Consider the following 23,102-nt stretch of genomic DNA (forward strand, 5'->3'; position numbering starts at 1 on the left):
GACTCCATTTTGAGGAACCTGAATCTCTCTCAAGAGCATCTCATTCTTCCAGGGCTCTCACTGCCACTCTTAAGCCATTATTCCATCATTTTTATGAGAAAAACCCCTGCTCTTTTGAGATGTATATTCTGAATATTTTACCCTCTCCCCTTTCTCGTCTGTTAAAAGACAAAGACTCTCAAAGCAGATTTAAAACACCAATGACAAAATAACTACATGTTATTTATGAGAGTGTCGTGGTTTTGTTACTATGTCAATTAGGCTACGTTGGAACCTCTGCCCTATGTTCTCAGGTTAAAGCAGGCAGAAATAAAGTAGCAGCCATTACTTTCTGAAGGTTATGGAGGTTAGAGGCAATCCCAGAGGATTCCAGCTTGTCCTTGCTTTTCCCTACTCCATGTCTAGCTCTTCTTCCTGACTGCCAGCCCTATTGCCAGACACAGAGGCAACAGGCTTTCCTACAGTCTGCACCAGTTCTCCTTAAGTTCTCACTCTGGCAGCTGGATGGGCCTGGTTTCAGGAAGCCTGCCTAGTAACTTTTCTCTGATCCTCCAACTTTTTCTTTCAGACCATTATATTCCCAGCTTCTCCAAACATTGTATAAAGTCCTATTTCCATATTAAACCCCTTGTTGTTGTTGCCTTTAGCTGCTGTCCCCTCAAGTTGACTGACTCATGGCAACCCCATGTGAACTGCTCCACGAAGTTTTCAAGGTTGTGACTTTTCAGAAGCAGATCTCTAGGCTTGTCTGCTGAGGTGTCTCTGGGTTGGTTTGAATCACCAACCTTTCAGCTAGTCATCAAGCATTTCAAGTAGCCAAGAACAACAACACTCAAGGGATCCACAGAGAAGTAAGACGAAAATTAGGTAAAAGAATGTCAAGGAAATAAAAGTAGGAGACATCATTAAGAAGAAGAGAATATCAACATTGTCAGATGCTACTGAGGAGATAATATTGATAATCTAAGCTCTGAAATGCTTTCACTAAATTTAGCAACAAAGAGAACAGAGATGACCTTAACAAAAGTAGTTTGGTAATGGAAAGTGATATAGCAAGTTTTAACTGCTCTTTCCAGAGGGTTGGCCCTGAATGGAAGGAAGGAGACATAGTGGTAAATAAAGGAGCACATAGGGTCAATGGAGTCTGCTTGTTTGTTTTAAAATGAACAGGGCAACCTTTAAAAAAATCATACACACACACATATTGCATCTAATGAAAACTAGACAACTGAGTTGAAATCTGTCATTTACTAGCTGTGATGTCTTGGGCAAGTTCTAAAACCTTTCTATACCTTAGTTTAAGGAGCCTTGGTGGTACAGTGGTTAAGCACTTGGCTGCTAACCGAAAGGTATGCAGTTTGAACCCACCAGACGCTCCACAGGCAAAAGATATGGCAGTCTGCTTCCATAAAGATTTACAGCCTTGGAAATCCTATGGGCCAGTTCTACTCTGTCCTATAGGGTCACTATGAATTGGAATCAACTCAACGGCAATGGGTAATGGGTATACTTTAGTTTTCTCATCAGTTAAGTAGAGATACTAGTCCATGCCTCACATGCTTGTGAAAATTAAGCAAGATGATGCATAAAATTCTTAGCACCATGCCAAATATATAAGGCCAATAAATGTTAGCTTATGAGATACTCATTGTTGCTAAGGAGGAAGAGCGAGTAGAGAGGAAAAGTCTACTGTAGAGGAGAGAAGGGGTATAACTTGTAAAAGAAGGTCCCTGGGGAAGCTGGAGATCATGGGACCTACAGCAAAGTGGGGAGAAATATGCTTTCGGAAGGAATATTTTTCCACCAAGATGAGAGAAGGGACAGATGAGTTTAGATGCTAAGAAGTTTGGGGAGTAGAGAAATTGAAGTGAGGAAGTTTCTGTTTGATGGATAAATCCTATTTTTTCTGTTAAATAAGATCAGAGATCCAACCACTCAGAGTTAAGGAAAGAAGCAGAATGAAATAGGATACTTGAAGAGAGTGGCATTGACTTGAAATAACAGTTGTGGTGAATAGGAAAGGAACGGTCTAGGGACAGATCAAAGACTTCACAGACAAGGTCATGGGTCCAATTGGAGGTGAATAGATGATAACTTGTAGTAGTAATGATTCCATGATGCTATGAAATTTCTCTTGCCACCACTCAATTGGAGACCATGAGTGGTGGATTGGTTCTAACCCATTGCCATCAAATCAATTCCAACTCATAGTGACCCTATAGGAAAGGTAGAACTGCCCCACAGAGTTTCTAAGGAATGTCTGGTGGATTTGAAATGCTCTCCTTTTGGTTAGCAGCCAAGCTGTTAACCGCTAAGCCACAGTGGTTGAAAATTTGCTGGGCAAGTGCACAAGATGCACTGGGTCTAGTCAGAATAAGGAAAAGTCAGAAGTCATGAAGGGGCTGATATTTGTTATGAAGGACCAAAAAGCCCTAATACCTGAAGAACATGTGTGGTAGGTAGATTGAAGAAATAAGCTATTTAGATGAACCGATGCTTTTGTTTATTGTTGTGACCCCTTGCCTCTACGCTTTGCCCTTCCTCATTGTCAGGCCTTTCTTCCTACTCCTTCTTAGTCTGGAATCTCCTCTGAAACCTGTTCAGCATCATAGCAATAGGAAAGCCTCCACTGATAGATGGGTGGTGGACGAGCATGAGGTGCATTTGCGGGGAATCAAACCAATGTCTCCCCCATGGAAGATAAGAATTCTACCAATAAACTATCACTGCCGCCAGCGATTGTATTTAGGGCATGGATTTTCTAAAGTCATGGAGAAATTTCCCCTGATATTTCTGGGGCTCCTTTCCTTCCAGGATTGTGCCAAACTTCCAGGGTAATTTTTATCCAATGTCAAAGTGTCTGGAGAATCTTTTGGACATTGGTCATTTGTTCACATCTATTACAGCTAAATTATCATGTACCAGCTTTCATGGTCCACCACTCTGCTGCTCCCATGCCCTGTTTCAGGTAAGGAACTCTCAGGTGAGACTGGGTGCCCTGGATTTTAACCAAACCTCTCTGCTACATTAAAAATCATTACTTGCCCATTAATGTCAAGGTTCTGCCATATTCTTAGAGCTCTGCCAGGGGCAATGCATAGATGCCCTCTACCCTTGGGACCCACAAGCTTCCTCCCTTGCCCCAGCCCCATTATATTTCCAGGGATCTCTTTTATTCTGGGGAAAATATTCTCAAATGACATTCTCTTGGTGGACTTAGGCCCTATAGAACAAAAGCCAGGAAGCCAGCCACGCAGCTCACTGAGGCAAGGAACCAAATAGTCTGTTGTCTGCTTGAGCTGGGAGGTAAAAAGGGAATGTAAAGAGAGAAAACATTAGTTCAATATAAAAAAATGTATCCTTACTCAATATCTTTAATAGCCTTAGTTTGTGTAGTATACTGTATGGAAAAAAGACATATATCACTGGATAGTATGAAAAAGGTTATTTATTGGCAGAAAGGACAGAACCATTTGTATGAAGAAAATAGAGATGTCTCAAAATGGCAGGAAGGGGAGTGGCTGTGCTAGAAACAACACCTATGGCCTTTTTATCCTTTTTCTCAGTTCTAGAAAAAAAACCCAAAAAACTGGAGATGTTCTGGTAGGTATTAAGAAAACTTCCATATGTTAACAGGGGTTAACAAATTTTGGAGAAGACATTGTATCTCACATTCTATTTCAGGATCCTTTCTAGAGATAATCTTAAAATTTTACTGGCATTTTGATGGTATCGGGTTACTCCTGCTTGCTACAAACAAATAATTTGATGGACTATGGCGGCATTGGTTATTCAAAGATTTCTGTAATGTCATGTCTTGCCAAATGAAGCAAGTTGCCTCCAAAAATACCCCTTATATACATTGCTGATTTCTTCTTTCATCACTCCTACAGAGAATTTCAGTGTTATTCTAAGTCTCAAAGCCTTCCCTGAGAAGCCAAATCAAGGTATTATTTCTTGAATCACTGGAAACCAGGAATTACTGACAGTGTTCACAGTGGTGGTGGCCTGAGATTACTCTTTCATCTGTTTCTCCCTCTAGAGATACCAGGTCTCATCCCATTCACAGCCAACCCCCTCAGACACACACACGCACAACATGCGTTCTCTGATAAGAGAGAACAATATTTCATCAGTTCTCCCCAGCCAGTCAGCCCAGCTTTTAATATAGCTGGAATATCTTGGGTAGCTTTATCAAGACGTAAGCCTTATCATCAAGGCTTAGTTCGAAATTTAAGTTTTTCCAGCTGTCAACTGAAATACAACCATATAAAATCTAAACTTTCTCTGTTGAAGGTCTCGACGTTAAAAATCTCCCCCTGGTGGATTTAAAGAGCATGTGTTTTTACAACAGGATTGGATAGACCTTCCCAAGAAACTAAATAGACATTAAAATTTTGAAAGTGTGAAAATCACTATGATCTATTAATCTCCAAGTTTTTGGGGAAAAAAGCACTGCAATTTTTTAAATGTTTATTTTCAAAAAAATTTGAAGACTAAAGTAGAATAGCTGTGGTTTCCTCTAGTCTTGTGTGTAAGTGTAAATATAGAATTTTAAAATTTTTTATAATTTTACTTCTAGTGAGTTAAAGCCTTTTTATGGGTTAAAAATGCTAAATTCACACTTAATTGTTTAGTGGTAAGAGGCAGAAAGTTTCAATTAGGAAAGAATGTGCCCCTGTCTGAGTGGGTCTGGCATCTATTCTCATCTTGGTCACAGATGTCAGTCAAATATCAATGACAGCCTAAGTCCAAAGCCCCAAGATCACTTAAAATATGCACAAATTTGCTGTAAGGGGGAGAGATTTGCTTCTTAATTGATTTTTTTTTTCAGCACCAATCCCTCTTTCTTTCCTGGAAATATATTTTGGCTGCAATTTTATGAAATCAGTACAAATTATTCCAAAGCAGCTCTTGGTCCTTTATCCTCTATCTAGCGGCTCTGCTGACCCTTTTGGATACACGTTTTGCCTGAGGTAAGGTAGAAGGTGAGGTATGACAAGAACATAGGAATAAAGCAGAAAAAAACGACACATAGATGTTCAAGCAAAGGAAGTGTTAAGCTGCCTGCGATGCTATTGCTTTGTTTAGAACTGAGAAAGGTGGTCAGCGGTTAATGGAAAGTATATTTTCTTTGGCATAGGTATACCAATGGCTCATTAATCTTATATTCCTTGTAATACTATTTTGTTAAGGTTAAATTTTTTTAAACACGTTTTAAAAAATATATTCTAAATTTCTGAGGGCTAATCTGTTATTTTTCTTCATGATTAGGCAGCATAGGTAAAAGAGAAAATTAAGGCAATTGTTGAATGTATCGAGGAAAAAAAAGACAGATTTGCTATGTAATTTCTTGATGTTAAACCCCCTGTAAGTGGTGAGTTCAGTGAGAGAAAGACCACAGCAGTGGCACAGGGATTAAGAGTTCAGGACTTGGAATGGATTGCTGGAGTCAAATCTGAGCTCTGATTCTTCATTAGATGTGTGATTTGGGCAAGTTATGGTACCTCTCTGTGCCTTGGTTTCTTCATCTGCAAAATTGGGGTAGTAAATAGAACCTTCCTCGTAGTGTGGTTGGAAGGATTAAATAAGCCAATACTGTACATGGAAAGCACTTAGTACACAGCAGCCCCATAGCTTTTTGGTCACTTTCAGATATTAACAGTCTCATTTTCAGACATTATAAAAACCAATCCTTTCTAAATTGAAATTTTAATTTCCCATTCAATTTAAAGTTCCCTATCCCAGCTTCAGTCTGACTCATGCTTGGAGCCTGCAGTAGGGAAGATGGAAGTAGCTGGATTCTTTGTTATGTTTCTGCGTTATTTCTCCACCTTTCCTCCCTCACTCCTTTCACCGCATTTGTCTCCTACATTGAGACAGAAAAGCATCAAGGGACCGGAAAGTTCTTCCTTGATAGGCACAGTTAAAATCATGCATCGACAGCAATGGGTTTGGGTTTTGGTTTTTGGGTGTCCTCTGGAAATCACTCTTTCTCTTTCAGAGTTCTTTAGTGGGTTCTTCAGCATCACAGCCTATCCCCTTGCTGGAGACGTCCACCGCATCCTTTCCTAGCTTGGCCAATATCCTCTTACAGCAGGCCACATTCCCCACTCAGCTACTACTTCTGGTACATGAACTCTTTCTGCTGAGGTCATTTTTCTATCAGTCAGAGAGGGTCCTGTCAGGTGCCCCCACCTGCCTGCCTGCTTGCTGTGCTCATGGGAAATGCCCACTTCTGCTCCGCTCTCAGTGGGAATCAGCTTTCTCTACCTGTAATCCTTTCTCTTCACTCAACTGAACTACATCTGAAGCAGTTCCTGCAGACCTCTTGCTCACCTGTAAATTTTCCAGTTAAGAATCAGGCTGTGTGACCTACCAACCCCAAAGGGACACCTGTCAAGCTGTCTAGGTGGATTTATAACCACTTTACTGACAGGAGGTAGCACTTACTTTCCATTTTCCATGGGAGGGAAAATGCACAGCCCTCTGAATAACTCTCACCAAGGCAACAATCTCCATCATCTTGCTTTCTACTCTTACCTATAAAGAGGAGGTGGGTAGAGGATTATGAGAAATGGAATAGCAACTCTTTTTAGAATGTGGCTGCATTCACCAGCTACAGTTAACAGCTTAGGGTCTCATTGGAAACTGAGACATGAAAAGTATCAAACTCAAGACCGTGTCTATGTAACATTCAAACCATTGGGTTATTCAAGTCAGTGAACGCATCGATTAGTTCAAATCTTTACAGCGTGGATTAGATTGACTTTGGTATGATGTTGATAGAACTGATTAACATTTTAGAGTTATTTCAACTGAATGTGTGATACCCCCAAAAAACACCCAATGCCATCAAGTTGATTCCGACTCATAGCGACCCCATAGGACAGAGTAGAACTGCCCCACAGAGTTTCCGAGGAGCGCCTGGTGGATTCGAACTGCCATCCTTTTGGTTAGCAGCTGTAGCACTTAACCACTACGCCACCAGAGTTTCCGAATGTGTGATGTATACCAAAAATCTGTGATTGGAACATAGTTCACAATGTTAAACTGTGGGACTCAAATGTATAGACGGGGAACATGAAAGGATAAATAACATAAAGATAGTAACTGCTCAGTAAATATTTTTTCGACTGAATAAGTGTATGCCAGACCTACTGTATTAAATTCTTGAACAAGTGGTAAAAGCAAATTTCTCAAATTCATTTGAATGGTTCAAAGATAATGTCATATTGTACAGGCAGTCCCCGGATTATGAACACCCAACTTACATAAAACCTGTAGTCATGAACCAAAAAAAAAAAAAAAGACCCCTTGCCATAGAGTCGATTCCTACTCATAGTGACCCTATAGGACAGAGTAGAGCTGCCCTGTAGGGTTTCCAAGGAGTGGCTGGTGAATTTGAACTGCTGACTTTTGGTTAGCAGCCAAATGCTTAACCACTGTGCCACCAAGGACACATAAAGCCTATTACATTAAAAACTTGAGGTATATACAATGATTCATAATAACAAATGGGTACTACTTTGTGACAAGCATCAAAACATTATTATTATTATGTTAAAGACATTTTAGTATATCTGGAAGTGTTTGTTTTTTATGCACAGAAAGGCACACTATATACTATATACTGAGACAAATATTTGACCAACTGATATTAGTTATGAACCTTGCCTAACTGTTCCATACGCACAAATTCTGCTTAAAGACAAATTTAGGAATGAACTCATTCATGATCTGGAAACTTGCTGTAATCTATAGTTTAGAAATCATTTTATACTGGCTAAATACTTATATAGTGCTATTTATTACATGCCACACAATGTTCTAAGCACTTGTAACGTATTTAATCTTCATAACAACTCTATATGGTAGAAATATTATTGTTCCCATTTTGCAAATGAGAAAACTTAGGCACAAAGAAGTCAAATAACCCACCCAAGTTTAAATACATGGACGATAGGTGATTTAAACCCAGAAGTTTGGTACCAGACTACTACAGTGTGTTTTGACAAACATCGTCTTCTTGTGGTTCACAACAGCACAGCAATTCCAAGAGGTAGGCATAGCAGACGCCAACATAGACCAGGAACCATGTGACCATGGGGCTATAGAAGCTGTCTGGGAGAAAATAGACAATACCAGCTCCTGTTTCAATTCCTTCTACCACTTTCTGCTGGTTACATTTTTGTTGCCTTTAATTTACATCATTATATGTTAATTTCTAGAATAAATTTATTAGTGCTTTCTGAAAGTAAAAACAATTAAGGAGGAAATAAATAAGCCAATATCCCATTAAATAGGGCAGACACTTTATGGCTTGGAGTCTTCACTTTTGAAAAAATTAAAAAAAAAAACCTTCTTTGTTTTATGTTATTTAAAAAGCAATGCATGCTGTTGTTGACAGAACAAAACACTGTCTGATCCTGTGCCATCCTAACAATCGTTGCTATGCTTAAGCCCATTGTTGCAGCCACTGTGTCAATCCATCTTGCTGAGGGTCTTCCTCTTTTTCACTGACCCTCTACTTTACTGTGCATAATGTCCTTCTCCAGGGACTGATCTTTCCTGATAATATGTCCAAAATATGTGAGATGTATTCTCTCCATTCTAGCTTCTAAGGAGCATTCTGGTTGTACTTCTTCCAAGACAGATTTGTTCGTTCTTTTGACAGTCCATGGTATATTCAATATTCTTTGCCAACACCACAATTTAAAGGTGTCAATTCTTCTTTGGTCTTCTTTATTCATTGTCCAGCTTTCACATGCATATGACGCGATAACGTGCATACTCATAGTTTAAAATTAGAAAATTTTAATATATAAAAAGGAGAAGAAAACATTCACAGTACCTTAGTAGCCATTTTTCAGGACAATGTATATATATGCTTCTATGTTTGGTATGGGCATGTGTGCATGTGTTTGTGTGAGTGTGTGCCTTATTAAATGTGATCACGTACTTTGAACTCAACTTTTCACACTTAGCAATGTTTTGAGCATCTTTCTATCCCAATAAAGATTCAGGTTGACATCATATTTAGTGTTTAATTGCTATTCTATTGCATTAGATGCAATATAGTATATTTAATGCCCCCTCTGATGAAAACAAGTTTTCACTGTTAAAGGTGCGACAAGGTATTGTTAACTAGCTGTTTGGGGTCCAGATGTCATACAGGCAGACCGCACTTCCAAAATACCTCTCCAGCACTCATTTCTCCATGGGTCGAAACACATTTTGTGCTGTTACTTGTTTGCATTAATTGTTACTTGTAGAAGCTTTTTGACTGGATGAAGAACAAGATTTTATTTTGAAATGGGGAGGGGACAAGGGGATGGGCACAAAGCCTGGCATCTTCTCTCCATCCTGTCTGTGACCTTGGTTGAGTATCAGTGCTTAAAGTTCTCTAAAAGGTCCCCCCCGATTTGTTTGGTTTGTGTGTTTGTTTAACTTAAGAGTTACAAATCAAGCTTAAACAACAAAACCACCCATTGCCATCAAGCTGATTCCGGCTCATAGCGACCCTATAGAACAGAGTAGAACTTCTCCAAAGTGTTTCTAAGGAGCAGCTGGTAGATTCGACTGCTGACCTTTTGGTTAGCAGCTGAACGCTTAACCACTGCACCACCAGGGCTCCGCACAAATCAAGCTTAGAAACTGTCCAATAAAATATGTTCTATAATCCCACCTTCATGATGACCTGGAAGGACAAAATCAAATTTAGTCTTCTAGAACTCTTTAAGAATTCTGCACTGGAACCTGCCCCCACCAGCAGCCCATCCCATTTCGATTGCCACCCCTTGGTTTCTCCTGCACAGTAACTCATGTACAAGAAGAGGAGAGATACCCCAGTTCCCACTACTAAGCCTTCTCCTCATCTGCCTCACCCTCCCCCACTCAACTCTTGGCCTCCCCTTGGGCACAGGGGTGTGCATACCTGCCCTGTAGTCTGCTCACGCTGGCCCTGGAAGTGGACTTGGAGCCTCTGGACAGGGAGCCATGGGATCTAGAAAAGTGTGGTCTAGATAGGAGCTTGCAGGCTCAGAGTGGGCTCCTGCCACTGGCCCCAGGAACACCTTACCTTGTAGGGAAGAATGTTAGTAGAGGGCTTAGAGCAAGGCCTTCACAGTGCTCTGTAGGAGATACTGATTAAAACAAGTCGTTAATTATTTACAGCTGGAGTCTTTATCAGTTCATGTGTGAATTTTGAACTACCACTAATGTGAGAAACATTTGAAGGTTGAAAATCAGAAAAAAACACTTTTTTTACCCAAAACTGTTAAGATAGACAATTACGTATATAGTGTGATTATGGAAGATGGTGCTGTGTCTGCCTGTCCTGCAGTGTGCCTGAAGCTGTCCCTCTCACTAACCTGTTCTCCCAACTAGCCTGCTTTTAGTTACTACCAAATTTACTCATTTGCACACATTACTGGTCTGAACAAGATCCTAGTTTATTTTGGTAGTGGAGAAACAGATACACATTAATGTGCATTGTCATGGATAACCTGGAGGGTTCATAAAACCAATAATCCAGAGTCTGAGTGGTAGTGACTCATCACTAAAGAAGATTTGGAGTTTTTCCGCAATTACTGAGAAATAGAATAGGGACACCGTTAAAAAGTTTTCTCAGTTTTAGGATTGGCTCTTGCACATGTTGAACTCCTGGCCTTTTTTTCTCCCTTGTCTGTTAACAGATGCCAATGTAAGCTGGAGCACAGCCCAAGGGGAGAAAGCTTGCTAAGGCAGCACTCTGCAAAGGCTATTGCTTACCTTATCTACTTAGCTAGGTATCCTGAATCTTGACCCAATAGTCAGTGGGGGCTGCTCAGTTCAAAGAACAGTCTAGATGAGACCTAGAAGTGTTTTCAAAATTGTGAGTTTAGGAAGTTAAAAAAAAAAAAAAGTGACTTAAGTATAGCTGACACCTAATCTGCAGAATCACAACTGCTTTACATGTGCTGTTGCCTCTGGCTGGAACAATCCTCCCCAGATTTGTGCTCCATTACCTTCATATCATTCGGTGTTGCTCAAAAATCACTTCCTTCCCTTCCCTTTCTATTTTCTTGTTGTTAGCAGCCACTGAGTTGGCCCCTGGCTCTTGGAGACCCCATGCTTAATGAAATGGAACACTGCCCAGTCCTCTGCCATCCCCATGAACAGTTGGGTAGTGTACCATTGTGATCCATAGGATTTTCATTGTCTGATTTTGACAAGTAGATCTCCAGATGTTTCTTCTTAATCCATGTTAGTCTGGAAGCTCCACTGAAACCTGTTCAGCATCATAGCAACATGCAAGCTTCCACCGATAGATGGGTGGTAGCTGAGCACGAGAAACACTGGCTGGGAATCTAACTGGGTCTCCCACGTGCCAAAGAAAAAAATCCACTGCTGTCGAGTCAACTCCCACTCATAGTGACCCTATAGGACAGAGTAGAACTACCCAACAGGGTTCCCGAGGAGCTGCTGGTGGATTCGAACTGCTGACCTTTTGGTTTAGCACCCAAGCTCTTAATCACTGTGCCAACAGGGTCTTCCACATGGAAGGGGGGAGTTCTACCTCTGAACCACCAATGCCTCATCCAGGGCTTCCAATCGGTTTGTTCAGATTCAAATCCCTGCTGATAATTTGAATTTCCACCCCAGATATACTGATTCAGAATTTACATTTTAACAAGATTTCCAGGTGATTATTATGTATAACTTCCCAGGAACTTGTTAGAAATGCAAATTCAGACCAGTTCAAAGCCTTGGCCTCATCCCATTCTATCTAACCACAGTAAAATATGCCCACCTCTTTAGCCCCTTGTCCCTCTATTTCTTCTTAAAGCTTATCACTAAATGAGATTATATTACCCATGCATCTACTTGGTATCTATTGTCTTTTTGCCTCACTAGCGTTGGAATCCCTGTAGGTGCAGTTAACCTACTCAGCTGCGAGCCAAAATAGTGGAGGTTCAGTAGACCCAGAAGTGCCTCAGAAGGAAGAACTGGCAGGCTACTTCTGAAAAAATCAGCCTTTAAATACCCTATGGAGCACAACTCTCCTCTGACACACATGGGGCCTCCATGAGTTAGAATCGACTCAATGATAACTGGCTTAGAGTTCCAATAAAATAGGACATTGTTAATCTCATTTTCCACTGTGTCCCCAGTGCCTAGAACAGTACCTATCACTCAATGGGCACTCTCTAAATGTTTGTTAAATTAATGGATAAATTACTCAGTTTACCCATTGATTTACAACTAAACGCACAACATTATTTATATAGGGTTGCTATTCATATAGAATTGACTCAATGGCCACCACCACCACCACCAGTCTCCTCATAGCTCACAGACACTGTCCTTCATTCTTCCTACCTCAAGCGGGAAAAGGTGGAGACACTTTTAACAAAAAACCAGCACTGATCAGTTGAAAAGAAGATCAATCATTTAAGTTGCTTCATGCCATCTCAGTAGGATAGTGTTTTGGTTAATGGAACATGTGCTTAGGAAAGAACCCAAACATACTTAAAATGGGAACAAAGTGGCAGTATCACGGCTTGGTGAGTATTAAAATGCCTACGAGTCCCTGGGTGGTATAAACAGTTAAGGCTGTTGGCTGCTAACTCTAAGGGAGGAAGTTCAGGTCCACCCAGAGGTGCCTCAGAAGGAAGGCCTAGCAATCTAAAAAAAAAAAAAAAAAAAGCAATCTACTTCTGAAAAATCCGCCATAGAAAATGCTGTGGAGCCCAGGTCTATTCTAATGCACGTGGAGTCATCATGAGTCAGAATCTACCCCACGGCAGCTGGTCAACCGGTCAAAAATGCCTGCGGGGCTTTCATCTTCAAAACAGGACTTAGCCGAATTCTAGCTTTCCTTCCCACACCCAGCCCTTTGCTGGGCTTTGTGCTGTCCCTTAGTTGGTGAAGCTGATGAACAGATACCCTTGGAAGGAACAGCCCTTTCTCAAGGACTGGGTGATTTGCCTGTACCACTTGCTGTATGTGTTTAAATGCTCTGCTGAAAGTCAAACATCGGTAGAGGCATGAAAAGAAAAAAAAAATATGATTCCATGACTTCAAAAGCACTTTGTATTGTTTCTGTTAAAAAAGGAAAATGTCAAAAAAAAAAAAAAAAAAGATTTTGACAATAGTTGGAAACTAATGCAGTCTGTTTTGAAATCCTTGACTCCAAGAGATTACATTATGGGAAAAATCTATTACTGGTAATGGTTATTCAAAATAATACAGGCAACGTGTGGCCAATTTGTTCTATTTTTATTTACCTATTAATGACAATGGATACGTGTTTGTATGTGTCAAATTCCTGTTCTTAGAAATATTATTTAGTAGTAGAGAATTCATAGGAAAGAACGTGAATCGTTATACCATATGTGAATTTTTTTAAAGCATAAAAAAGACCCTGTCATGCTGCTTCACAGAAGAGGCAATAGGAAAACCAGCAGGCCAGGACAAGTTTGCTGAAATTGGTGATGAACTTAACCACAGGCTACCAAGGCTGCTGCGAAGCAATTGGGCATCCCTGGGAAGCAAGGTCCACGATTGTTCTTTTGCCCGATAGCCACTTTTGCACTCTGGTGACTTTCTTATTAGACTGTCATCATGTTAACTGCTTAGTGGCAGATGGTCCTTAAGTGACACAACCTGTGCAAGCCATATTGATGAGCATGGCACACATCTTATACCCAGCTTGATCTCATTCTCCCAGACAGGTGTTTATAAACACAACTCTGATGATGCCAGTGCAGATTATGGTCCAGGAAGTGTTTCCTTTAATCCCTGGCCCCAACCAGCCCTTTACCACTAGCATAGATCAGAGGAGCTCATTTGAGGATCACCACAGGTTCCAGGTGGAAAAAGAACGTTAGCAACGATTTGGACAGAAGCAGAGTTTGAGCTCCTGATAATTACTAGCCCAGCAAACTGACAGACTCAGGATTGCAATTAAAAAGAAACAATCTTCCACGTATAATGGCTTTCACACTGCATGATACTATTAAATAACCATCATTAGCTACTAAAGCATGTACTACCCATTTTCCAGAGCCCTTTCACTGCCAAGAAACTTAAGACCAAGAATGATCAATGAGTGAGTCATCAGCATGATAATTGTTGATATAGGACATGCAAATTGAATTATTCAGAATGACTTAAATGGATAAAGAATTATTACAGATGATGACATTAAGCAGATTTTAAAGCTTTACTTGCAGGAGGCCCCAAGTCCATTTCTTCGCATCTACATTTTATGCATTAGAAAGAAGGAACGTGTTATCCATGGAATGCCTTAAAAAAATAAAACAAGGAGGTAACCGGCAAACTTCCAGGTATTGTGCTGGCTGCTGGGGATATACCAAAAACCAAAAAACCCAAACCCACTGCCTTCGAGTCGATTCTGACTCATAGTGACCCTATAGGAGAGAGTAGAACTACCCCACAGAGTTTCCAAGGAATGCCTGTTGGATTTGAACTGCCAACTTCTTGGTTAACAGCCGTAGCACTTAACCACTATGCCACCACTGGGGATATAAAGATAAAATATTTCTGCTGTTCTCAGCAAGCTCACAGACTTAGAAGGGAGACAGATAAGTAAATAAATTAAAAAAAAAAAACACAGTGTGATGAATACAGTTATCAAGGTGTGATTATGGATAGCACAGGGGAGTGTAGCTCATGGGAGAGAGCTGGGATGGAGGAAGAAAACAACTTTGTTTAAGAATCTGCAACTTTCCAAGTTGAATTTTTCATTCTACCCTTCCTTTGAGCCATTCCTTTTCTTCTCTCATATCTGGAAATGTTCATACCCCAGGTACATATGAAAGATAGTAATTGTCTTAGTTATCTAGTGCTGCCATAACAGAAACACCAAAAATGGATGGTTTTAACAAAGGGAAATTTATTTTCTCACAGTCTAGTAGGCTAGAAGTCCAAATTCAGGGTGTCGGCTCCAGGAGAAGGCTTTCTCTCTCTGTCGGCTCTGGGGGAAAGTTTTTGTCCTCCATCTTCTCCCGGTCAAGGAGCTTCTCAGGCACAGGGACCCTGTGTCCACAAGACGCGCTCTGCTCCTCGTGCTGCTTTCTTGGTGGTATGAGGTTCCCCACTCTCTGCTAGCTTCCCTTTCCTTCTATCTCTTGAGAGATAAAAGGTGGTGCAGGTCACATCCCAGGGAAACTCCCTTTACACCGGATCAGGGAGGTAACTTGAGTGTGGTGTTACAATCCTACCCTAATCCTCTCAACATAAAATTACAATCAGAAAATGGAGGACAACCACACATGGCCTAACCAAGTTGAGACAAACATTTTGGAGGGGACATAATTCAATCCATGACAGTAATCAAAGAAGGGCTGGCTGGAGGACAGGTGTTTATCATGGTGGAAACAAACTTATCCTAAGCTTTTCAAGGCTGCAGACACGTGAATTAAAAAAAAAAAAAAGTTCTAAAAACCGGGAGGTTGCCCTGATTTCTCATAGACTGTGGACATTGTCCATTACAACAATACCATGCCTCCACCAGTTCTCCTGTTTAATTAGTAAATGTTTACATCAAACAGGGATCTAAGAGGAGGGCAGATTCCTAACAGGGCTCCTACTCTTAATATAATTTAAAAACGGTCTCAACCCCAAGTCATTTATCTCTTAACCCATAAATGCTGTCTTTTGTTTGTTTGTTTCAGTTTGTTCATAGGTCAATGCATGCACAACGATGAGAAGTAGAAGACTGAAGACAGGATATCAGAACTTAATGCCATTTGATACACTGCATGGCTTACACCCATCTCAATCTCTGTTTTCTTTTTTAATTAATATAAAATTCACATAGTATAAAATTCACCATTTTAACCATTTTAAAGTGCACTACTCAGTGGCTTTTAGTACATTCACAATGTTGTGCACCCATTAGAAACAAACAAAACAAACAAACAAAAAACAAACAAACCCATAACCGTCAAGTTGATTTCAACTCACAGTGACCTTATAGGACAGGGTAGAACTGCCCCATAGGGTTTCTAAGGAGCAGCTGGTGGATTTGAATGTTAAGCTTTTCATTAGCAGCTGAGCTCTTAACCACCGTGCTACCAACCACGACTGCAGTCTGATTCCAGAACACTTTCATCATCCCTGAACTGTGTGTGTGTCTGCACACATATTCACAGGTTGTACCTTTAAATCCCAAGCCATCATGAGACTGCTAAGATGAGGATTCTACTATCTGATCCGATTGGGTTGTCCATCCAAAAACACTTTACAAAGTGTTGGCAACTAAAAACCATTAGTATTATTTATAGAAGATAAACAGTAAACAACAGGAACAGATTACTTATAAAAAGCAAACAGTAAACAACAGGAATAGATTTGAGATGACCGAGTCCCCTTCACCATCGTGAGTAACCCACTCAGTATAATAGAAGAGGAACCCGCTTATGTCTAAAAGGGGACTAGCTCACACTTTCCAAATTACTCATGTCCATTTCTGTGTCACTGGGCAGGCGCACCATAGATCAGGTGTCAGCAGCTGTCTTTCTCTTAGCAGATGTGTCACTGGCTTAGGTCAGACGTGGCATGACTGTGTTCATTCTCTCTCTGTTTTTCTCTGTGGCTTTCCTGGGCTGGCTCAAGCCCCTCTGCTTACTGGTCTAGTTCTCTCCCGGCAGCTTTGAGGCAACCCTGGACCAGCGCCAGCATTAGGCTGACCTTAAGACAGCTCTCAAGGCAAAACTCTTTTACGGGCGATTTCTGTACAGAGTATGCCCAATTCCATTTAGGCAACTTCTCAGCCCTTTGAACAGACCGCCTCTTGGCCCCCTCTGGACAGGCCTCTTCATGGCCCTCAGGACTGGCCCCCTTTCAGTCTTAAGGTTACAACTCTCAGCATAGCTGGGGCATCTGTTGCTGCCAAAGGTAGGCCAGTTAAGCTCTGCTTAGTGTCTGCCTGCATGGGCCCAGACTGTGGCTGCTTCCCCTTTACAGGGCACTCAGCTTCATAGGTGACCTCCTGCCAGGAGGTGCCCAGCTCCACTGGTAACTTCTTGACTGGAGATGCTCAGCTCTGCTACATGGGCTGACATACCCATCACCGCCATCTGCTGGTCTCATGGTTCCCACTGCTAGTACCACTGCCACCATTTCTCTGTCACTGGACAGGTAAGCACGTTTCTCAGAAGTCTTCAGTGTTATTAGCTTAGTGAGTGTTACCAGCTCTGTAGGGCCCTTCCACACAGATCTAGTAGGTTCTCAACACAGGGACTCTGACTTCAAAGGACATGCTTCTCTCCAGGCTCTTGTTGATCAGGCAGTCCCGGAAAAACCTCTGTGAGATTGGCTGTTTATATAGGAATGTTCCTTGTTAATTTCAAGGCATGGCTTTCCTAGCAGGATTGTAAACAGACCATCCATATTGGGTGAATTGCAAGCCCCTTACATGAATAGCAAATTGACCCATCCTCACAAGACACTTATGCAGATAGCAAATGGACCATGGTTGCAAGGTGCTTATGCAGACAGCAAACTAATCCTTGCAAGCCACTTATGCGGATAGCAAACCGACCAATTCTTGCATGCCGCTCAGTCAGACAGTAAACAGATCAATCACTTGGCAGATTGCAGCCTGACCAATCATTTTGGGAGAATTGCAAACTTGGTGCCAGAAAGGCCACATAAGAGAAACCCATTGTACAACAGTCCCCAAAAGAAACCCTGTACTCAGGAGCAGTCATTCCTCATTTCCCTCTCCCCCGCCCCCCTGCCAGCCCTTGGCAACCCTAATCTACTTTCTGTATCTATGGATGTGCTGTTTCTGTATATTTCATATAAATAGTATCATTCAATATGTGACCTTTTGTGACTGGCTTCTTTTACTCAGCATAATGATTTCATGGTCTGTCCACATTGTAGCATATTTCATTCCTTTTGTATGATTATACCACATTTTGTTTATTCATTCATTAATTGATGGAGATTTGGGTTATTTCCACCTTTTGGTTATTGTGAATAATGCTGCTATGAATGTTGGGGTACCTGTTTCTCTGTGGACATAGGTTTTCATTTCTCTTGGATTATATACCCAGAAGTGAAATTGCTGGGTCCTATAAGTGGTGCAATGGTTAAGTGCTCAGGGGCGAACTGAAAGGCTGGTTGTTTGAATTCACCAGCAGGTCCAAATGAGAAAAAACCTGGTGATCTGCTCCCATAAGGATTACAGCCTAAGAAGCCTGATGGGGCAGTTCTGTCCTATTACATAGGGTCATTTTGAGTGAAATTGAATCAACAGCACACAACAACATGATAATTCTATGTCTAACTTTTTGAGAAAAAACTAAATTATTTTCCACAGCAGCTGTACTACTTCACATTCTCAGTAGCAATGCAAATGCATTCCAATCTCACACTTGTAATTTTCTATTTTTTAATTATTATTATACACATCCTAGTGGGTGTGAAGTGGTATCTCATTGTCAGTTGCTTGTTATAGATAAAAAATCCATCCTACAAATCACTTTAGAAGCAAAAAAAGCATGCTCTCACCAGGTCTTAAATTTCCTTCTTTTGTGTATGAGGCCATGATTACATAGAGAAGAGATTTCCCTAAGATAAGCTGCAAAATTAAAATAATGAGATTCTGAACAACAGAGCTGTCCTTTACAACTCCAATCACCCATTCTCCCTGGAGCCACCATGATCAATGCAAAGACATCTAAATGATGACTGTTGAAATGCCAGTCCCCTGAGGAATAGCCAGGTGTCCTTTGTCAGTGAAGAACAAGGAGGCATCTAAACCATTAAGGGGCTTGGCTAGAAAAATGCTTTTTTGGGACAATACCAAAACCAAACCCGTTGCTGTCCAGTGAATTCCAATTCATAGCAACCCTACAGGACATAGCAGAACTGCTCCTTAAGGCTTCCAAGGATCTAAGTCTTCCATCACTTGTCTATCAGTTTGTAGTACTGTCGTGGCTTGCACATTGCTGTTGATGCTGGAAGTTATGCCACAGGTATTTCAAATACCAGCAAGGTCAACCACAGTGGACAGGTTTCAGCAAAGCTTCCAGACTAACACAGACTAAGAAGAAGGACCTGGCAGTCTACTTCTAAAAAAAAATTGGCCAGTGAAAACTTTATGAATAGCAGTGGAACTTTGTCTTATACATTACTGGAAGATGAGCCCCTCTAGTTGGAAGGCACTTGAAATATGAATCTGTAAGAGCTGCCTCCTCAAAGTAGAGCATACCTTCATGATGAGGTTGGAATAAAGCTTTGGGCACCTTCATTTGCTGATGTGGCATGACTCAAAATGAGAACAAATAGCTGCAAACATCCATTAATAATTGGAATGTGGAATGTACCAAGTATGAATCTAGGAAAGTTGGAAGTTGTCAAAAATGAAATGGAATGCATAAAGCTTGATACCCTAGGCATTAGTGAGCTGAAATGGACTGGTATTGACCATTTTGAATTGGACAATCATATGGTCTCCTATGCCGGGAACCACACATTGAAGAGGAATCTCATCACAACACATTCTCCATCAAAAAGGACATTTTAAGATTTATCCTGAAGTACAAGACCATCAGTGATAGGATAATATCCATGTGCCTACCTGAAAGACCAGTTAATAGAACTATTATTCAAATTTATGCACCAACCACTAATCGAAAAATGAAGAAATTGAAGATTTTTACCAACTTCTGCTCTGTGATGTGAAATTGATCAAACATGCAATCAGGATGCATTGATAATCACTGGTAATTGAAATGTGAAAGCTGGAAACAAAGACAAAGGATCAGTAGTTGGAAAATATGGCCTTGGTGATAGAAATGATGTGGGAGATTGCATGATAGAATTTTGCAAGATCATCAACATATTCATCGGCAATACCTTTTTCAACAACATAAACAATGACTATACACTTGGACCTCACTGTATGGAAGGCACAAGGATCAGATCTACTACATCTGTGGAAAGAGACAATGGAGAAGCTCAATATCATCAGTGAGAATAAGGTGAGGGGCCAACTGGAGAACGGACCATCAATTACTCATATGCAAGTTCAAGATGAAGTTGAATTAAAACAAGTCCATAAGAGCCAACATACAACTTTGAGTATATCCCACCTGAATTTAGAGATCATCTCAAGAATAGATATGACCCACTGAACACCAGTGCTGAAGACCAGATAAGCTGTGGGATGACATCAAGGACATCATACATGAAGAAAGCAAAAGGTTATTAAAAAGACAGGAAAGAAAGAAAAGACCAAAATGGATGTCAGAAGAGACTCTGAAACTTGCTCTTGAAAGTAGAGTAGCTAAAGCAGATGGAAGAAATGGTGAAGTATGACAGCCGGACAGAAGATTTCAAACGGCACCTCAAGAAAACAAAGTAAAGTAATGAAATGTGTAAAGACCTGGAGTTAGAAAACCAGAGGGAAGAACAGGTTCAACATTCATCAAGCTGAAAGAACTGAAGAAAAAAATTCGAGCCTCAAGTTGCAATATTGAAGCATTCTATGGGCAAAATATTGAACAACGCAGGAAGAATCAAAAGAAGCTGGAAGGAATACACAGAGTCACTGTACCAAAAAAAACTGGCTGAGGTTCAACCATTTCAGGAGGTAGTATATGAACAAGAACCAATCGTACTGAAAGGTGTTCAAGCTGCACTGAAGGCCTTGGCAAAAAACAAGGCTCCTGGAATTTTCAGGATACCAGCTGACATGTTTCAACAAACAGATGCAACTCTGGAAGTGCTCTCTCCTTTATGCCATGAACTTTGGAAGACAGATTCCTGGCCACCCAACTGGAAGATATGCATATTTGTGCCCATTCCAAAGAAAGGAGATTCAACAGAATGAATAAATTATCAAAAAATATCATTACTATCACACACAAGTAAAATTTTGCTGAAGATAATTAAAAAATGGTTACAGCAGTACACTGACAGGGAACTGCCAGCAAGTCAAGCCAGGTTTAGATGAGGATGTAGAACAAGGGATATCATTGCTAAGGTCAGATGGATCTGGGCTGAAAGCAGAGAATACCATAAAGATATTCATCTGTATTTTATTCACTATGCAAAGGCGTTCAGCTTGTGGATCATAATAAATTATGGATAACATTTCGAAGAATGAGAATTCCAGAACACTTAATTGTGCTCATGTGGAATCTGTACATAGACCAAGAGGCAGTTACTCGAACAGAACAAGAGAATACTGCGTGGTTTAAAATCAGGAAAGGTGTTCTTTAGGGTTGTATCCTTTCAACATACTTATTCAATCTGTATCCTGAGCAAATAATCTGGGAAACCGGACTATACGAAGAAGAACACGGCCTCAGGATTGGAAGACAATTCATTAACAACCTGTGATATGCAGATGACATAACCTTGCTTGATGGAAGTAAAGACGACTTGAAGCACTTACTGATGAAGATCAAAGACTATAGCCTTCAGTATGGGTTACACCTCAATATAAAGGAAACAAAAATCCTCACAACTGGGCCTATTAGAAACATCATGATAAATGGAGAAAATACTGAAATTGTCAAGGGTTTCATTTTACTTAGATCCACAATCAATGCCCATGGAATCAGTAGTCAAGAAATCAAAGGACATATCACATAGGGCAAATCCACCGCAAAAGACCTTTTTAAAGTGTTAAAAAGCAAAGATGTCCCTTTGAGGACCAAGTTGTGCCTGACCTAAGCCATGGTATCTTAATCACCTCATATGCAAACGAAAGCAGGACAATGAATAAGGAAGACCGAAGAAGAATTGATGCCTTTGAATTATGGTGTTGGAGAAGAGGATTGAATATACCATGGATCACTGGAAGAGCGAACAAGTCTGTCTTGGAAGAAGTACAGCCAGAATGCTCTTTAGAAGCTAGGATGATGAGACTTCACCTCACATAGTTTGGGCTTGTTATCAGGAGGGACTAGTTCCTGGAGAAAGACATCATGCTTGGTAAAGAGTCAGCTACAAAGAGGAAGATCTTCAAGGAGATGGATTGACACAGTGGCTGCAACAATGGGCTCAAACATGGCAGTAATTGGGAGGATGGTGCAGGATCAGACAGAGTTTTGTTCTGTGTGTAGATAAGATCACTATGAGTCAGAACTGACTAGATGGCACCTAAAAACAACAGCAAATCTTTATGGAAGCTGACTGCCACATCTTTCTCCTTCAGAGTGGCTGGTGCGTTCATACTGCCAACCTTTTGGTTAGCAGCTGAGCACTTATCCACTGCACCACCAGGGCTCCTTCTGGGACAAAACCTACACTATTTTTTTTTTACCTTGATAAATATTGTTTTTTTTTTCCTCTCCATGTGCTTTTTTTTTTTTTTAAGGAAAATGAAATATAATTAACATCAATTCCATCCCACTTTTGTTTAGGTAAAGCAATGGGTTAAACAGCTTAGCCCTTATGAAATTTCAAATTCCTTCCCAGCACATCTTTCATTAATAATTCAGTATCCTGTACAAATTGCTATGAGACTCTGTAGTCATTTATTTCATCTCTGATTGCCTTAATCAACACATTACAAAAGTTATTCTTTCCCTTTCAGAGCACCTAGTTTTGAGAACCAAAACACACATATGTAAGTTGATTACCTGGATAAAGCAGAGGCACTACGGATTATTCTTTTCAAAAAATTCTGCATCCCCTTGTGTATTGTGGACTATCTTGTACAGATCGTCTCAATGAGGAGTTTAAGTTTGTCTCTCCTTGGTGTACACGGCATCTGCTGGAAGGGAAAGCTGAGACTCAAAGCACAGTGGGTTCTGTCTGGTTGAGTAAAGAAGGAGGAACTAAAGGGAATACGGAGACAGAGCAAAACTCGAGGGGCAGAACACTAGACTGCAGCAGGTCATTCTTTCCTGGAACAGCTCCTTTCAGACTTGAAAGGATCTCTGGGGGCAGTCTAGCATTTATGAAAAGGAACGCAGACTAGATAGAGTGTGAGTCTTCCTTTGGCTGGAACAATTGGGAAGCCAAAGGGAGCCTAGGCTGGAGCCCTGGCGGGAAGATCCAGAGCTAGATTAAAAATCATGGCAATTGAACATCCACTCTTTCTTACATGGAGACCGTTCAATTCC

This window comes from Elephas maximus, chromosome 10 (genome assembly GCF_024166365.1).
Source record: "Elephas maximus indicus isolate mEleMax1 chromosome 10, mEleMax1 primary haplotype, whole genome shotgun sequence".
Classification (NCBI taxonomy): Eukaryota; Metazoa; Chordata; class Mammalia; order Proboscidea; family Elephantidae; genus Elephas; species Elephas maximus.